The 19,344-nt window shown below is 40.2% G+C and overlaps 1 protein-coding gene across 7 annotated transcripts in view; it reads left to right on the top strand.

Annotated features, from left to right (window-relative positions):
• Nucleotides 1-4,587: 4,587 nt before the first annotated feature.
• sulf1 (sulfatase 1) overlaps nucleotides 4,588-19,344 on the top strand; it is a gene marked incomplete at its 3' end in the record, with an annotated part of 40,953 nt that continues 26,196 nt past the window's right edge. For 4 of the 7 annotated variants that reach the window (XM_082183886.1, XM_082183888.1, XM_082183889.1 and 1 more), the window contains exon 1: nucleotides 4,589-4,864. Of the gene's footprint in view, nucleotides 4,865-8,562; nucleotides 8,683-19,344 lie in introns of all 7 variants that reach the window. The other 3 variants (XM_082183882.1, XM_082183887.1, XM_082183884.1) reach the window with 2 other exon arrangements.

Genomic DNA, 19,344 nt, shown 5'->3' on the forward strand with positions numbered 1-19,344 from the left:
ATGTACTTAACCATGCAGATGTTTTCTGGCCCAACGTGACTGAGGGGCCCATATTGCGGATCTAGATGATGGTTCTGATAAAGACTACAGAGGAAATGACTTCTATATTCGGTTTCAAGCTCGATGGGCAATGAGGGCCTATGAAACCAATACACCGTTTGAAGTGTTAGTCAATAAGCAGCCTGTGCGCTCGTTCCCTGATTGCACATGGCAGCCATGTAGCCTAACAGCTAAAGTAACACTCTCTTCCGACAGTTGTTTCAGCTTAAAGCTGAAAATGGTTATTGCTTGGGATCTGGAGGCATTTATAGTTACTTTCGTCCAAGAAAGTACTTGACAACGCTCTTAATTTTTCTGGCAAAAGGAACCATCCGCGGAGCGGTCAGTCTAGGACATGTGTGGGCAATTAGCTTGAAGTTAGCTTCCCCTGATCTGAAGCACAGAAATGTTTTGTCAAGAAATAAAAGTAAGTCTTAGCTAAGCAGTTTAACTGCTATTACATGTGATAGCTCTCTGGAGAAGTTTCCTTACATTAGCAGGTTTGTTATTGGTAATTATTTGGTTCCAGTGAGGCATGAATCCCCCTCCGCTCTCTGTAAAAAAGAAAAGAAAAAAGATTGAGACCGATATGCAAATAGTGGTTTAATGTCATTTTGACAGTGTGTAAACACACTTTGTAGTAATAGGGTGAAATTACTTTGGTTTAAGTTTCAATAATTGAGGTTCCACCCCATAGTTATTGGTTGATTAGAGCCAGTGACACATGACATTTGTCTGTATACTGATAATTACGTTAACTAGCAACCGGCTTTGATGTTGAATCTCAAAGAACGGTGCTGACAATGGTGACAGTTGTCTGGGAAATCAAAGCGGTGCAATTAGTTTGCAATTAGCCTACTGGTTTACCGTTTGATCTGAGTGATGTCCTAGTCTGATGAATGGCATTCAATGATGTTTCTGAATAGCTTTTGAGTTTTGGTGCATCCAAAGTGAAAATGGTCTTCCCTTTGGGAAGTGTTCTGTGTTTGACACCTAAGCTTAGCCGTTTCATATACGTTGGTGATAAAGATGTGGATATTTCAGGATAGTGATGGGCTTATTTGCTGAGATCAGAGCATGCTTGAGGTCAAAGCATTAGGCAGCTGACTCTATAAAGTCTTTGATCCAGAGTGTGACTGCATTGCACGCGCGCTTTTGGCACTCGAGACCGTGGAAGACAACACCACAAATGTCATTTATGTTTAGAGTCTCTCTCTCTCTCTCTCTCTCTCTCTCTCTCTCTCTCTCTCTCTCTCTCTCTCTCTCTCTCTCTCTCTCTCTCTCTCTCTCTCTCTCTCTCTCTCTCTCTCTCTCTCTCTCTCTCTCTCTCTCTCTCTCTCTCTCTCTCTCTCTCTCTCTCTAATCTCATCCAAGCATAATGAATGAGATAAATGAACCAAGTAGGCCCCCTCTAGCTGATATACACATGCACAAGGTTCTCTCTGCACCTGTGAGGCTCATTTAGGCTTGTAGATGGGAGAGGGCCCTTGCAGGGGTTAATTCTGTGTCCCTCTTTTGTGTGTTGGGAGGGGGACTTTTTTTGGTTTTGCTCTGCACAGCCTAAGTGACCTCCTGCAGGGTCTTTAGGCTTAACTGACACAAGAACAGTTCATAGTGTCCTATTCTAGAGGCCTCAAACACGTAGGCTCAAAGATCCTTAAGGATTTTTTTTTTTAGTCTATGGATTCACGTACCAACCATCTCTTTTTTTCTTAGACGAGTTTTGTTAAATTATTTGAATAAATTTTTTTGTACTACACCATAAAAAAAAGTTGCTGCCTTAAATTAAGTACAATCAACTTGGATGTTTAAGTCATTTCAACTTAAATTGCATTAAACTGACTTAAAAAAAATAGTAATCTTGTACAACTTATAATAAAAGTTGAAAATTGCTTAAATTATTTTGATGAGTAATGTAGAAATGTATGTTGCATAACTTATTGATCTTATAATTTCTGATAATGCAGTAGTCTTTTTTTTTTTCATTTAGAGTTTTTTTTTTTTAGACGTCTTTGTCTTTATTTCGATGACAGTGCAAGGGTAAAAAGAAATGTTTGGGGGAGCAGAGAGGACTCAAACTCATGACTTTCGAAGCACTGCTTCACTGTATTTCAGAGCGCTTGCTCACAAGGCTATGACTCTGACAAATTCATTAAATTAACATTTTCTAAAAGATGTTGTAGTTTATATTTTGAAAGATACTCGCAGTTCCCTTGAGATCTAAGATGGGTTTATTTTAGTCTTGGGCAGAGGGGTTTTAGCTGACAAAAATGTGGGAAACCTTGTTTTGGATTAACAAAAGACCATTACCTACTGGTACAATAAGAGACATTTCTTGTCAGTGATCAGTGAGTCCACTAGATAGGATTGTTTGCCACTTCTCTCCCTCAAAGGCTTTTAGAAATTGTGGGGGTTGGGGGGCTGGCTTTGGGGTTTGAGGTGCGGCATGTACTAAGTGTGTAGTTGTAAGGGGGTGGGGTCACACTTTGTGAATTCAGTGAATCTAATTTGAGCTCTTCCCCTGAAGCCCTCATCTCATTCCCCTTTCCCCTTTTTCCAAACCTCATGTGAACCAAGACCGGGGGTTTTCATGCCCCTGATGAAAATAGCCTTTGTTGCTCTTAATCTAATATCCTGCGCATTTAAACAGCAGTGAAAATGAGAATCCTGCTAAAATGTTGGAAGTATCTGTTTTCACCCAGTAGTTCCGCTGAACACGCTGGCCGGAAAATGGATCAGAGCAAGTCACACAACAGCATGCAAATGGAATTAAGATGTGTTGAATGCATTTGCTGGAAATTTGTGTCCTGTTACATTGGAACCCCTTTAAAAACGAGTAGAAGGAAAAAACCTGTGTGGTGGTATCAAACTTGAGTCACTCTGTTCTTTCCATTAGATATGCTATGCTAAAACTCATGTTTTGTCGTCCGCTGGTTCTTAACTTCCCTTACAGCCTCTCCTGAAACTGTCACCAGTCAAGTATCTCTCCCAGATTGACACCCATTAGCACATGAAAGATGACACAAATGTAGAGTTAAAGTATAAGACGTGCTAGTCTTCTCTTTGGTTGCCTGAATAGGGTACGTGATGACGTGGTCACAGTGTTTGTTTGATTTGGGGCTTTTGAGGGGTTTGTCACAAGTGAAGATTGATCAGTGTTTGAGTTTGGTCTGGGATAACTGAAACTTTTACCAGGTGTGAAAGCAGCTTTAAAGAATGCTAATAGGTCACTTAGCAGCCTTTGTTTTCATTTCCTCAACTGATGAACTCAGTTGCTAAGATAGCACAGAACCAGGGTTAGCATGTTTATTGAGCTGAAGTTTCATGAAAGAAAAGCCACTTTCTATTGACCTTCTAACATGAGAATGAGAAATGATTGGCTTTCAATTGTCAGTGCACCAACATTCAAACTGTTTTTCTTGAGTATTGGTGGCTAAAGGGTCAGTGGCATGAATGTTCTTTTCTTTTTTTTATCCAATAAATATTCACAAGGTATTAAAATTGCAATGCATACCTACATACAAGGTGATTTTTGGAATTAGTTTACTTTATAAAAAATACATTTTTAAAAAGTAACAAAAAAAAATCAGGGTTGTCTTATACTGTCCTGATATAATGAAGAAAAAAAGCTTTATTGTAAGTTTTTTTTAGTTTTTTTCAGGACAAGGTTAGGTCAAATATTACAATGTCAATGTAATTCATACAATTATTATGAATTAACTTTCTGAAACTTTTTTTATTTTTTATATATTGGTTAAGATGTGTATCCAAAGTGTTACACCTTTTTCTTGGTTACACCAGCACAACATTTTAGAACTTTGGTTGAAAGTTTTTTTTATAATTTTTTTTATTACATTTTTAGGAATGGCACATTTGTATTTATTATTTTATTTTCTAGGACATTCCTCTGCCATTGACCGTAAAGCAAATGCTTCACTGAAGTTAAATTCAATGGAAAGTATGCTATTAACATTGAATATTTAGCCTGTCTTCAGATAAATTACACTGAAGCTATTTAAATCCCACACAGCATTACAAATGACAGTAGCTAAAATAAATGAAACTAAATGGCGCTAATGATCCTGGCTCAGTCTCTTATCTCTGGAAAATCTCTTTCTCGCTTAACTTAAGGCAGTAGATTGCGAAGGACAGGAATGCTGCCGAGACAGCTGAAGATTTATAACAGGGAGGTGTGAGTTGGGCAGATGTAACAGTGTAGTACAAACAGCAGTGCATTGTGGTCTATACAAGTATTTCTTTCTTTAACTGACCATACTCTTTTGTGGAGTTATTTTTTTACCCCATCGATGCTTTAGAGGCACTGCATTTCAACTATATGTGTGAGTGAGATTTGAGGAACCCCAGGCTGCTTCTATGGGATTCCTGTGAGCTACAAGTGGCAACATAAATGTTCATAGACGTGCTGCCCTCCCTCCCTCACTCGCATTCTCAATCCCCTCCCTCCTCTTCTCCTCTCCTCCCTCTCTCTCTCTAAATCTCAGGTTACCGTGGCTGGAGTTTTTAGACATCTCTGACTAGTGTTTCCCTTATGTCCTTGTCCCTGCCTCCAGCCTGGGAAGAGCCACCCAGTACCCTCTCTGATTGGACTGGGTAGTTTGTCTTGACGCACCACTGTGCTGAGTGCTGGAGGACGTGTTTCAACAGATGGTTGGGGTTAGTGTGTGTCATCACATTGGAGAACAGATTAGAGGAGGAAGGTTGTCTTCCAGGAGCAGTGTGGTCCCCACAAACACTCTGAGGAGCTCAAGAGCGAACAACCCACAGCGAGAGAAAGATCAACTCCATGAGCAAGACTGATATCCAGGTACTAACACTTCTTATTCTCACTCTCTCCAACTAGTTTGTTTTTCCTTGGAGGGTCTGGAATTTTTAGTTCATCTGTATTAAATGTTTTTGGCTGTCTCAGGTGGTTATCTTGTGTGAAGCTGAAGTGCTGTCAGGTTTGGGATTTAAAGAGGGGTATTTCTGAATGGGAGATTGTTTCTGACTGACGAGACGTCTTTTTGCATGTTATGCAAGTTTTAATGAACCATGTAATTGGATTTTCACTACATGAAAATGGCATACCCTTTAGCAAACCTTGATTTAATTGCCGTTTCTGTCATGCTAAAAAGTTGAAGGGAACATCTCACTAAAAATCATGACCTTTAGACTGTGCCAGTTATGCATTCACATAAATTTGATTTGAAGTGAAAGCTAAACCTTTGCTGCACAAACTATTTTTCAGACTGATCCCTGCACATGTTGCCGGCAAACAAGTTTAATCCGTTCAATTTTGCATCAGTTGTTTAAATAAGCTGTGTCCTGCATTAAGCTGACACTGTTTTCATAATGAAGAAATGTGGTGTTAAGAACATCCCCTGGACCAGGTTGCAACATATGCAAATGGCGGGGTGCCTCTAAAGAAATCATGCCACAAGTTTCACTCAACTCCAGTAAACCAAAAAAAGGCAGAACTGCCAATGAAGAACTAGATGTCTAGCATTAATATGTTGCTGCCGGGCATGTATACAGTGTGAGGTGTTTGCTGAGGGGACTGTACAGCTGTAAGGGCAAAGGGGGGCAGAAGAATGATGCCAGGAATGCCACAAAGACAGAGTTGTGTGAATGATGTTTATTTACACACATTAATCAGCCATGTCAACATCACTCACTCACACACTGAAATTCATTTGAGAAAACCACAAATACATCAGCACTAGTGTTGAGATTTTACAATGAGGGCAGTCATTACCAGTGACGACTGCAGGATTATGAAGGGACGTGATTTGAGAAACTTGTTTCTTTTCGTTCAGTGTGTTTTCGTTTCTGTAGATGTACAGTTATGCCTTATTAGCAAAATTTTTTTGGCTGTGACTTCATTAGTGTTTGAAAAATCATTTGAGAGATGACGCTTATGCAGACATTACCTTTCGTTGAACCAATTTAATGCACAAGTGGATTTGATTTAATGTGAGGTTAAAAATGACCTTGCTAAATTAATCTTGATGGGTTGCATTAGTCGCCAAAAACTGCTTTTCATTACATTTCTTTAACACGAGCCATATGTAATTAGGTGTTTTAGCTCTGAGGTCTTTGAGGAGATCTGAACTAAAGACTGTTTATGGTCTCAAACCCTTGGTTAAGTTTGAAAGCAGACAATACCACTGACCTGTTCGTTCTCTGCGAACAGAGCCATGTCGTAAACTTGTCAGTTACAGTTCTTCATCAATCACTTTCTCTAAGTGCAATTCGTTTTAAAGATACTTAAAACTATCTGTTTAGTTTATCTCATTTTTGTGCACTGTTTTTAAAAGTGAATGGTACTGTCAAAAAGGAAAATGTCAGTTACTCAAATGTTATTTCAAACGTGTATGAATATCTTTTGTGGAATGTGAAAGGAAATGTTGAATGTGCTGGCCCCTCTTTATCTTAATGAAAGTGAAAGTTCTGGGGTGTCGAGCTTCAAAATCACAATACAACACCATAAAATGTTGCTCTTCTGTATGGTTTTCTGAATTATAGACTCTGTATGATAGCTTTGTGTAATGAACGGATGAGAATTTTGGAGCTTGACAGCCCGGATCCCTATTCACTTTCTTCATTGGAACCCAAAAGGAGAAATATTTCATATTTGTTTTCCATATAAGAAGATGCAAACATGTTTGGAATGACACAAGGGTGAGTAAATAATGACATAATTTTCAGATTTGGCTGAACGGATATATGATCTTGATCCCAGCATCTTTGAGAGATTGTTGTGGTTTTGTGTCAGTCTAAACAGTTGCTGCAGCTGTTGTGAATAATTTGCAGTTCTAGATTTGGGTCTGCCAACACTAATATTGTTTCAGTAGCTGTTCGGTCTTTTGGAGAGTTAGACCGGGGATCAGCTGTACCGTGAGAGTGGGACCACGAGAGAGCATGAACTCTAAGCTGTGTGTGTGTGTGTGTGTGTGTGTGTGTGTGTGTGCGTGTGCATGTTTGTGTGAGAATGAGAGAGAGAATCTTTGTCTAACTGTCAATAAAACTCTATGATCTAATATCCTGCATGTATTCTCAGTTTTCCTGAAGCTTTGGACATGTGTTAAGTATTTGACCCCCTGCCATTCGTGTTCACTTACCAACTCAAATCAAAAGCATCGGGAACCCATGTGCCGCTGTACCGCATGGCTCTTGTGCCGTTTATAAAATGCCTCTTTGCCTTTAACTAGTTGCATATATTCACTGCTGTTCTGTCAAACAAATCACAGTTGCCAGGGTGCTGGACATTTAACTGCCCATATGTACGATCCTTTCTGTCAAGTGCTGGAAAAATGGCAGCATATGTGGAGGTGGCCACCGGTGCCAGCTGTTCCCAGGATACTCTGAGGAGCACCAGCCATTCCCACCACATGGACTTGGGTCTTGTTTAGATGGGTAGTGAGAGAGGAAATTGAGCCACACTGTGTAGTATCTGTTTATCTCTGCTTAATAATAGTGTTCCTGCAGGAAGTGAGGTGGTAATTTAAATGGGAAGGGTGGGTGATATCAAGGCTGTAATTGAGAGTTGACAATGCTTCGGCATGATGTTGTCTCTCTTATCTGTGGCTCTTAGTCCTATGCTTTGGGTACACGGTTTATAATTTCACTGTGCATGTTATTGATCTCTCTTCATAGAAGGGGGAGGGGGGGGGTTGTGATGTTTGGATGATGCTTTCTGATCTAGGAACAACAGACTCATGGGAAACACTGCCACAGATGGCGCTCTCAATAGCGCCCCCAAGTGTTTGAAGAGCATCACTCTATTGCATCAGGGTCACAGTAGGCGAATCAACTGTAAAATGCAAAGATACTTGAGAACACTTGAGTTCGCCAGGTTGCCACATTGTAAGAACCATTAGGAGAATCTCTAGGCAAATATAGCTGTTCTTTCAAAAACATGTGGCGACTAGTGGTTCCTCTAGATCCACCTTAAAGGAAAGGTTTTAAGGCACTTGAAATTATTTTGAGGCAACTTCAGACAGTATCTAGAGGTTCTCAATGGTTCTAGCAATGGTCTCTCCACTTATTTTGTTTTTACAATAATGCCCTCCTTAATGCAGAGAGGCATTCTAGAGTTAGGCGCTGACTACTTGAATCCCTTGGTGTCATGATAATTAAGATAACTCAGCCAGTCATTATTGACCTTTGGCAAGAAAAGGCAGGCAGCTTTGCCGACAGCTCACCTAATAAAAGACAGCATGCAATGCTTTCAAAAATGTAACCTCCCACCCTTCTTGCTTAATATTTTTATTCAACTTCTGCAAGAATGAATTGAGTGGGTTAGGGTTAGGGCCTCTCTGTAAGTTAAAGGCCTCTTTTGGACATGACAGCTAAGCATGCAACGTATCCAGACTCAAACGTACTCTGTTGCTGAACGACTTTGATTTGCTTTCATGTCTCTTTCTTGTCTTTACCATGGGGATATGAGTCTGACCTCTGCTGTGGCTTGCTCTTGAGTGGAATGCCTATAAACCTTTCATTGCTTTGGGTTTGTCTCGCCAGAGCCCAACAGGCAAGCCACTGGAGAGTCGTACCATCCAAATGAAGTGGTTCTGTGGTTTTCCTGTTTGGTTGCCATGGTGTGATCGATGTGGCAGAGAAGAAATTAGACGTAGATCAAGGGTAGGGAAATTGCATTTGTTTTTTTCCTCTTAATTAATTTAGCCAAAATGTTGTTTTTAGTTGAGTGACACTTTTTTAATGATACAAAAAAACGGCAGCTTCCATTTAATTTATTTTCTGTTCCAGGACCAGTATGAATACCTGTTTCTATCTCAAAGGAAAAAATAAAGGAAAATATTGACTTAACCGCTCAATTGCGATTTTCAGATTTGACTTTTTTTGTAATTGCAAATGACTCGCGACCATCTCAAAATATTACTTGTTCATTATTGCTACTTTTTGTCATAATTGCAACTATTTCTCATACTTTCTCTTGTGATTGCAACTTTCTCACAATTGCATCTTTTCATCTCACGATTGCATCTTAAAAATTGAGACTTTTTCCGTAATTACAATGATCATAGTTCGGACTTTTTCTTTTGCGACTTTCAACAGTCTCACAATTGTTAACTTATTTTCTTATGGGACTTTGATTATCTCTCAAAGTAACTTTTCTTATTAAAAATTTTGTATATACATTTATATACATACTACTAGATTTTTTTACTCTTAGGTTGAAACAGGCTTTCATTAGAAAAAGACTGGCCAGCTGAGGTTCCCAGAGGGCATAGCAGAATTCTGCTCAGGCTAATTTACATATGGCATGTTTGTCTCTGGCACTCAGCGTTTTAGGTTTGGCCTGCTGACTGTGGATTCATAAATGCATGTGAATATTTGGCTGCACGGCTTTTGAAAATGAATCCTGTGATTTTGAAAAGATCATACAGTCGGTGGATGGGGCGTGACCTGTAAGTACAGGTGTCAGAAAAATGGCAGTACACTCAAAGTTAATTACGTTACAAATGATGTGATCGCACGCTTCAAAAAAAAAAAAAAAAGCCACACGCATTCACGCCTCAAGCGCTGGCGAAGTGAGCATCAGAGTACAAATTACAGGTTGCATTTCTGCATGTGTCTATGTGGCTGAAGGGATGGATGACAAATAGTTTTTTTTCTTTCTTTTAGGAGTAACATCCCACTCGTATCTATAGCAGAGTGACAGATGGGGTCAGGGATGGGTATTCTCATTGTCGTTTTTTCTGCATAGATTCTGTCTGTACATGCCCCACATTCTGGAAGTGTACCATTTCACACTAGGACAGAAATGCTCTGACTGGGGCCTGCTGACAGAGCCCTCTATGCACCCACTTACCCCACCCAAAAACAGTCTGGAATTCGATTCCTAAGCGCCCCAGTACATTTTCAGCTTTCAGGTAGCCACAGTCTTCGCTAGAATAGGTAGACTCAAATTAACATGCACTAGACAGTGCTGGTGGCTTTGCTAGCCTCAAGTTTGTGATTTCCAGCCCATTTGACTTGTAAAGCCACGTGATCACGCTTTGTCATTTGAGGTGCTGCAACTAAGGCCCTGTTTACACCTGATATTAAAATGCATTTTGGTCGATCAGATCACAAGTGGGCGATGCAAAATACAGGTGACAACGGGGTCTAAAACAACGGGGTCATCCGAAGGACCTGTCCTTCGGATGAGACGTTAAACCGATGTCCTGACTCTCTGTGGTCATTAAAAATCCCAGGATGTCCTTCGAAAAAGAGTAGGGGTGTAACCCCGGCATCCTGGCCAAATTTGCCCCTTGGCCTCTGTCGATCATGGCCTCCTAATCATCCCCATATACTGATTGGCTTCATCACTGTCTCCTCTCCACCAGTAAGCTGGTGTGTGGTGAGCGTTCTGGCGCAATATGGCTGCCGTCGCATCATCCAAGTGGATGCTGCACATTGGTGGTGGTTGAGGAGATTCCCCCCTTCTATGTAAAGCGCTTTGAGGTCTCAGAAAAAGCGCTATATAAATGTAACAGATTATTAAACATTTTGAGCTTTCGACCACTTTCAGAGGTAGTCAAACGCATTCGCCGGGATTGCTTTCGTAGTGTAAATGCTCATGTGGTCCGAAGTGTTCGAACAGCCACAAAAGACTGTCTACTCTCTGCCTACTGACCTAAATTTTAAACATTGAGGGAACCGTGCTAGCCAGATTTAAACTTAGTTTAAAAATGACGAAAAACGTTCCAAGCACAATGTTCTCTCACCATTCCTGATTTCTAACGCACTCACAGCGTTCGGCAGGATCTTGCGGCTGTCAGAGCAGAAACGAAAGCTGCTGCTCTCCGTATGTTGTTCCGTCTTCTCTGGGTGCATTTATGTGTAAATTGCGTGAGCTTATCTTATCCAATAGAATGAAAAAGCCCATATATTTACCCCCGCCATACAGCCTCCCATCAAATAAATCAGGACAGAAATGGTTGAAAGTGGACAAAAGAGACATTAAAATACCAGGTGGAAACAAGTATGTGTCTCCCTAGTCTATTTATGATTCGATCGACCAAAACACATCTTAACACCAGGTGTAAACAGGGCCTAAGTCCCTTACTTTGGAGTTACTAAGTGCAAGTTGAAAGCTGATCCTGGCATTAAATGGAGTAACACTGTCTCAATCTCTCCACTTTCAGACAGGCCATATGGTCCAGTGGTGAGGCCTGCCGTGTGCGCTTGCTGGTAGACCAAGTATTTATATTTGGGGTTTGAACACATTTCAGTTTGGCTCATTAATGTAGCAATAAGGGTAATAATTCAAGGGAATCGCTGTCTAATCCTGTTTTTACCTGGCTTTTTTTCCCTCCTCCTTTTACCTGTGCTCTTCTGTGACTGCTTATAAATTGACCTTCTTCCTTGAAGAATCATGTTAAAAAGTACTAATTTGTTTTGACAAGTGTTCCAGTAGGGATATTCATCAATCCTCATCAGATCTTCATGGGTCATTTAATCTGTATACATCTGTGGCCAGGTCTCAATGATTAACCTGCTCTCCAAGACACAGAACCCCCATGGTATAGATGTGGCCTGGTGGCACCTCTTCTATTATAGTGAGGGATTTATGTCTTCAGGCTTGTAATGGTGCCACGCGTCTTCAGTCAGCGAACTGCACATAATATTAGGATCACTTAAGCGGCAAGGATACTCCAGCTCAAACAGATTTGCTTGGCTCCCTACGTTCTTCATGTGGGAGCTGGCCACTGATTTCATGGAAAAGACATTGATTTATTTATTCAAGACAGTTACGTCAGTGGAAACTCACTGAAGCAATTTGAATATTTTCTTTATGTGGCATTTTAATGTGTTTGGTGTATTTGCCACTGTGGTAAAGAGGAATATTTCTTTAAAAATGAAATTAAGATGAAACATATTCTTTGGGAGGTTCTCTTTAACTGGTTTTATATTGCAATCTGGAGTTTTAAAAGTCTTTTTTTCTACTTGTGATGTACGTTTTGTGGAGAATATGAATACGTCAAAGGCTCTGAAAGAAGAGAATTTCTCAATACAAAGAAGCATATTTATTATGGTATGGCTGGTTGCAGCTGTAATTAATTTTTCTCCCCCTCCCACCAAAGACCCATAAAATGCTTTTACTGTGTCTGTTTCTCTGTTATTTGTCATATACTGAGTTGATCAAAGGCCAAATGTTTGACATTGCCCCCCCTCCATTATGCTGTCTATTGAGATCTGCTTTTTTGCTTCTTTCATTAACCACATACTTAAAGGAATGGCCTGAAAACCTCTCCAGCGAGACCTCCCAGCTGACCGAGAGGGGCGAGGATGGCTTGCTTCGGCTGCTCCAACTCGAGCAAAAACGCCAGGAAGAATCTCTGTTAGGCTTTGCTAGATCTCTGCCAAATTTGGTCAGAGCTGATTTCAGTCCTACCTGGCAATCTCAGTCGATTGTACTTGCGTTTAAACAGCAGGGTAAGTAGCCGGAGAATGTCGAGGAGGTCTGAAGCTTTGACTGGTTTATGCTGTGCCGACTTTGCAGGTGGCTAATGAGTTGGGCCTTCATAAGAGAAAGCTAATCTCTCCCAAAGCCAAGCCGAGGAGGAGCTGAATGGAATTTGCTTAGCTCTGAATTCTGTGCCCTGTATGTTTAAGCCTGTGAGCTGCTCTCTCTTTCTCTCTCACAGTCATTGAGATGCTGTACGGCACCCACCGGCGCTCCTGAGTCATGTATGCCACAGTACAGGTCACCTATAGCTCCACCGTCGCTCTCAGACAGCGTGACTTCAGGGGCCTCTCTGGTGCTAGTATATTGGATTATGGAAAAATCATAAAACTCTCGAAGGTGGCTCCAGCCCCCCTGCCTTGGTATTTAGAAATAAAGGGTAGTGATGTGTGCTTAGTTTGGAGATTAGAGAGGGGTTTTGGGTGGGCTTTAAGGTGTGAGTGAGGCCCAGTGGCTGGGGTTCTTGTGCGATGGCACGGTCGACTGCCATCAGCTGCAGCTGGGTGAGGGTGTGTGCAAAGCTGGTGTCACTGGAGAACATGTTAATGTGAGCTGGCATAGCAAAGCAGCGTGGCAGCCTGGGGGAACTAAAGTGGCCATGGCATCAATGTTTAAAAGTATTAGATCTCAAACTGTCTGCACAAGTTCACAGAAGAATAAATTACTTAATCTGTTCTACCACTCTCCGAATGTTTTCTTTCTGCAATCTTAATGCCACGACTTCAAGCAAATCAGCAAATCAAAGAACAAACTGTTGTGACGTCGTCTTGAACAAAATCAGATCAAAACGAAGTTCGTTTAAATTTCGCTTCTGTAGTTTTTACTTGCCACTTTCAAACTGTCATTGGGCCGTGGCGATTACGTAATAATTGTGTGCTCTGGAACTCCCTTCTTTGATGTGGAAATCTTCTCCGGTTCATTTCATCTGTTCAGTCTGTAAAAATGCGAGCAAAAAAATGTATACGCTGGAGATGCTTTATGGTAGAAATTGAAGTTGTGTAATTCTAATTGAAAGTGACACTGACACTTTTTTATCTTTAATACTCTAAAGCTTTCTTTAAAGCAATCTATTATATAAAGTGCTTTATACATACATGTGACGTGATTTGTTTGGAATACCGAAATACAGAAACATATCCACATCATGCTTTTTTAACTGTGGTTTTGTCACCACTGTCATTTTTATTTACTTTCTGACTGAGAGGAAAGCACTTATTAACTTCCGCTCCCAGGGATGTTGGGATGTTTGCTACTAGTATACCACTGCAAAGGTATTTCGTGAAGAACAAAAAAGAACTTTGCCATGAGTATATCAGTGCCTTAAATCTGGGTCTTTGTCCTAACCAGCTGCCACAGGATAATTTTGTCCGTTGCCAGGTTTTTATTTGTTGCGTCATGCTGGGTAGCCCCAATTCTCAATGACCGAGATTCCTGCTCCCCACAAAGAGCCTCTTCAAGACAAAACTTTAAGACTTTGAAGTCTGTGGGAGGCAGATTATTTTAATGATATTTACATACATTTATAATTAATGAGATGGAGCCCTCAGGTAACAGGACCCCAAAGCCCCCCTCTTTGGGGTTGGAGACTAGCATAAGACCGGTTTTCGATGATAGTCACTGCCATTTGCTTTGAAACCACAATGTCAAAGCATTTATGCTATTTAATGTGGTGGTTAAACACTAACAGTTCTCTGCTAAATATAGTCCAGTGCCTGTTGAAATGAGTTTTATAAAAGTTTCTAAAAAATAAACAGAAATCATGAAGTAATGGTTCATAGTAGTTCATGTGTATCTTGTAAAAGCCTAAGCTTATTGCATTTTGGCTTTTTTTTTTTTTTAAATACACAACCACTAGAATTTGGTTGTTTTGGTCCATTTCTTCAAAAACCACCAGATACTGTGGTCAGGATGGATATCTTTAGTCTACAGGCATCCATATGCCATGTTCTCCTATTTGGACATTGGCATTTTTATGCTGGCTGGCATCACACTGTTGACAACTGCTGGCGCTCCTGATTTGATTAGATTTTTTTTGAGGTTTGCTCAGCTGTTCTAAAAGATAGAAAAGCTTATGTTCTCTCGGCTCAAGTCATAGATGCGCTCACAAACATGGCAAGTGCTAAAGAGAAAAGCTACATAGGAACATCAATTGGATGTTTCAAGCACACGGATTGCTTTTGAAAGAACTTCTCCCATTGGGGTTGTGTGACTAGGACAAAGCTCTGGCTTGCAAAGGTGGCTTTTGTCATGGAACTTCTGTAGTCATTCAAATGTAGAAATTGGGCTTTCTGTGTTTTTATTTTATTTTATTTTATTTATGTAGAAATGCTAAAATCATCTTGCTGTACACATTAGCATTTTGCTAAAGCCATTATTTACTCTCATTACTTTGTTTTTAAGTAATGGGAGCTTCAGAGAACCATCATAATCTCATTTAAGGGACGCACGTTATATTAGTATTAGATATTGGAGACATTTTTTTAATTAATTTCTCATGTTCTGTTTAAAAAAAGTTTATATTTTATATAAAATAATGTTATTTAAAAATTATAATTAATAATAATTTAATTTATTGATTTTGTTTTTTATATATTTAACAATTTAATGGTGAATGTACTGTGATATGGGACTAATTCAAAATCTTTATAACAATTAGTACAGATGGGACTGCAATGTACTAGAACATCATCAGTTGAAGCAAGTTTCAGTGACTAATCTGAAAAAGAGTTTCTTCTGAGCTTTCAGGCAGAGAAGCAAAGCTGCATGTGCTTTTCCCATTTAGAAAAGGTGTTTGCGTGCGAGTCGGTTGGCATGGCTGTCGTTCATGCGACTGCAGTGTATCCATTCACTCTACAGTGATTAAGCAGAATGGTCCAGTGGCGTGAGAACAAACTGAAGCCACTTCAGTCGGATTCCACATTCTTGTTCTAACCGCATAATCAGTCGTCTGTTCCATCAGTGAGAACAAAATGTGCCCTGAAAGTGATTGAGCAAAGAGGAGCTACACACTCTAAAACTGGTCACATCACGATAGTTTTGTTGGCCTTCCTCGCTCCCATGTGGGTGGATGGCTCTTGTTGATGGAGGCTCGTGCGGTGTGCTCTGGCCACGGACCTCCACGACACCGTAGGGTGTGACGCTGTGGATGGAGCAGTCCAGTCCTGGCTGATTCCTAAAAAAAGAAATGTTGCAAAATCCAAACCTCAAAATTCTGTGGCTAAGTAATCATTTCTCCCCCGATGGGAATAATCAGCATACAGAAATATGCAAACAGCCTCTGCAGAAATAGTCATTTATGTCCATGTCCCTTTACGATCTATGTCTTTAAACAGCCTGTCTTTTATGTAAAACTCACCAGATGATCCTAAAGAAACAGTTCAACTATAAATGAAAATTTTAATTGAATTACTCATTTTATTCAGTGATATCTGTAATGGGATATTTTGAGCGTCGTCCCGCAAAAATCGCTTTAACAGCGCCATTTAAAGTTAAAACAAATCTTGTCTTGGACTCTTTGATAATTAAAATGCAACTGTCACAACCAATAAACTGTGAAGTGTTCTTACTGCTGATTGTTCTCCAGTGACTTGGCTTCTTTACAGGGAGCGAGCGAAGTCTCTATAGTGAGGGAATGGAAAGGGGGATTAGCCCTCGAGACTGTGTTTGTCTATGGAAACCTTGCATTTATGAATGGCTGACTCACTTTTTAACCGTGCCATCTGGTTTGATTTATACTCGTTCTTGGCTCACCAGGGACTCTCATTTGCAATGAAGATGCACAAACAACTTTGCCATGGTGAAGGACGAGCTCTTGCATGGTGCTTTGCTTTAAAAGGAATTATTTCAAGCTGACAGGGATCAGGGGTTTCATTTAAGTGATTTTTAGAAGCTGATCGCACATGTTACGAATGCGGCCTTGCCATTTTCGTCTTCCTGGACGAGGGATTGACAGAAACCAGACTATTCGTGATGCAGTCTAGATGTTATTAAACCCAGCGCGGTTGGAAAGAATGTGCCGGGTCGTGACATTCTGATCTTAATCGTGTGGCCTCTTCCTCAGGAACTCATCTTTCCTTACCTGTGAATTCGGCAGACCTCGTTTTGGAGTCTTCTGAGAGTCCAGGTGTTTGAGGTTTGGGTTAACCACCCCACATTACCACGTGGGTCAAAGGAGGTTCAGGGTGCATGAAAGTACGTGGTCTGGGCCTTTACCACAAGCAGCAGTGGCGGTTTTTTGCTTGCCAAGAACCTCTGAGTCGCTGTCTCTGATAGCACTACATGGTAGAAAACACCGCTATGTGGGTAGGAAGGTGGGAGGGATGCTGGATGCTTTAGTATACATGGAGTGGGGAAGAAAGCATAGAGAAATCATAAAAGTACAGAATTTGGATCACATTGAAGGACCCTGGTCCTGTCATCCATTAATCTGAAAATTGCACCTCTTTCATAAGGGGTTATTTTTTGGCAGCTGTGTCTCAGGCTTGAAAAGTCCAATAGTAGCCTTTTTGTTTTGCTCCTTTGAACCTTCGAGACCTTTTTTTCTCTTAATAAATCCCAAATATTATTCGACCAGCTTAGCTCTGATTAGTACAGTAGAGGCTAATTTACTGGGTAATTTCCTCTAATCCCTAAAAACAATAAGGAGCTGAGATGATGCTTGCTCTGGTGCTCGTCTGTGACCCAGAAGAAAGCTTTCTTGTGTTCCTCAGCAATGCAGGTCTACAAAGGCATAGCGCTTGGCAAATGTGCGCAGCCGATTGGGGTGAATGAAGACCATGAACTACAATTTAAAATGATTTTAAGTCATGAAATTGTTGTAAATGTATTTATAAATAATTTTCCTTTTGGAGTAATTTGCCGTCATCTACTGCTCTCTAGGTTTTTTTCTCTAATCATTAAACACACAAATGTAATCTCAGAATTAACATTTGTCTTCCATACTTAAAACTGTGGATTTTTATATTTTGCTTTTTAACTTTATTTTTTTTGAACTCGGAATAGCTCATCAATATTTGCCAGAATTGTAATATCAGTGCATCCCTAATTTTTCTGAATATATTTTTAGGAATTTGACAGTTCTTTATGACTTCTCCAGAGTTTATTGCAGAGATCTGGACACTCCATCTCCAGATATCCACTGTACTTCAATGGTGAACGTGATTTTCACCAAGTACAACATGTTCCTGGATCATCTTTGTTGATCCTGGAACAACAATCCAATCAACTAATCAGATTTGAAGGACAAGTTTACAGTTTATGTCAAGTTTAGGCCTAAAACCAGGGTGAGGTGCTTCTGCATCAGTGTTATTCACCAATCATTTTCCTCTGATTTTAGGGATAAATTATGGGAATGGTTTGGTTTAGGGGTATAGATATAATTAGGGCTACATTTTCTGACAGTAATGTTGTTCCAGGATCAACAAAATATGTTGATCCAGGAACATATCTGTCTTTGCATAATCACGGTGACCTTACTGCAATATAACTGTAACAAATTTATAACAAATAGTTGCTTAAGACATATATTTAAAGTGAGTGAGTTGGAAGTACTTTTTGTTCTGCACATTACAAGAACATTAATCTGAATAACCATTCGACTAAAGCCAGAGGAAGTCACCAGGTTTTCCACCGAAGGCTTCAGACACAAACATCACATCTTTTTTGCAAACCAGCCCAGTGCTGATTCAGTGTCAGGGAGCCATGGGAGTGTGGAAGCTTTGTTTCCCATTATTCACGGAAATGGAGGATAGCAGGTCTGTTTTTCGCAGGCAAAGGGTCAGAGCGTCAAAGAAAAGCAAAGTAGTGGTTTATGTTCTTGCCAGTGCCACCAACTGGAACACATTTTCACAGTAATAAGGGTAATTAAAACAAAATTATAATTCACGACCCTTTTCCCTCCAGGGAAGAAAATAGAAGAGCTATTTTGGGTCGACTGTATTCTAAAATTACAGTGCTGGAATGAGGGTGAATGTGTCATCATTGAGGGCAGAGACAGTTTAATTCATGGTTGCTTGAGGAACACATGATTGAGCTAAACAGCTCAGTATTGGCTCAGATCTGGAGTTTTTTTTAATATATTTTCTTTTGGCTGAAGTTAGTTTCAAATTGCTGGAGACACATCACACAATAGTTCATCCTGTGGTGTCACATAAGAAGGTAAATGAAAGGATTTAGCACTTTAAATTGAATACTGATGAGAAAAGTAAATCTAATTTGCACAGTGTGGACATAAAACAAATGATGGAAAGGAAGCATACGTCTAAATGAACGTTTGAAGGAGTTGTTCTCCATATTTTCTCGGCCTTAGGAGGTTTTCATGAGATCTGGAAGTCACACTGTGTGTGTGCGCGCACTCTGGTCTGACTGGACCCTGCCATTCCCTGCTGTTTGTCTAAACAGCGCCAGTGTTTGTACAGTGCTGTCAGGGTGACTGGACTGACTATCCCTCATGCTGCCTGTCTGAAATCCACTCGGTCCAAAAAAGCACTTAGAGACCCATCTGAGAGGCAGACCATCATCTGCACAATGATGGAGAAGGACAAGCACATGGTTTTCCATTCAATGGCTCCTTCTTATCGGATGTCAGATGTACCCAAAGAGTGAAACTTAAAGGGATGGTCTAAACCTACTTTTTTACATTTACTGCCATTCTAATTCCATGTGACGTGTGTGTGTGTTTTTTGTTTGTTTGTTTGTTTTTTTACCTTGATATCAATCCCCCCCAAAAAAAAAGCAATACAAAGGCAATGTAAAATAGTTATAAAATATTACATGACCTCAAAAGATTGAACCTAGCTCCATATTGACTACTTTTATGCTTCCTATATTTA

This window comes from Leuciscus leuciscus, assembly GCF_965113295.1.
Source record: "Leuciscus leuciscus genome assembly, chromosome: 11".
Taxonomy (NCBI): domain Eukaryota; kingdom Metazoa; phylum Chordata; class Actinopteri; order Cypriniformes; family Leuciscidae; genus Leuciscus; species Leuciscus leuciscus.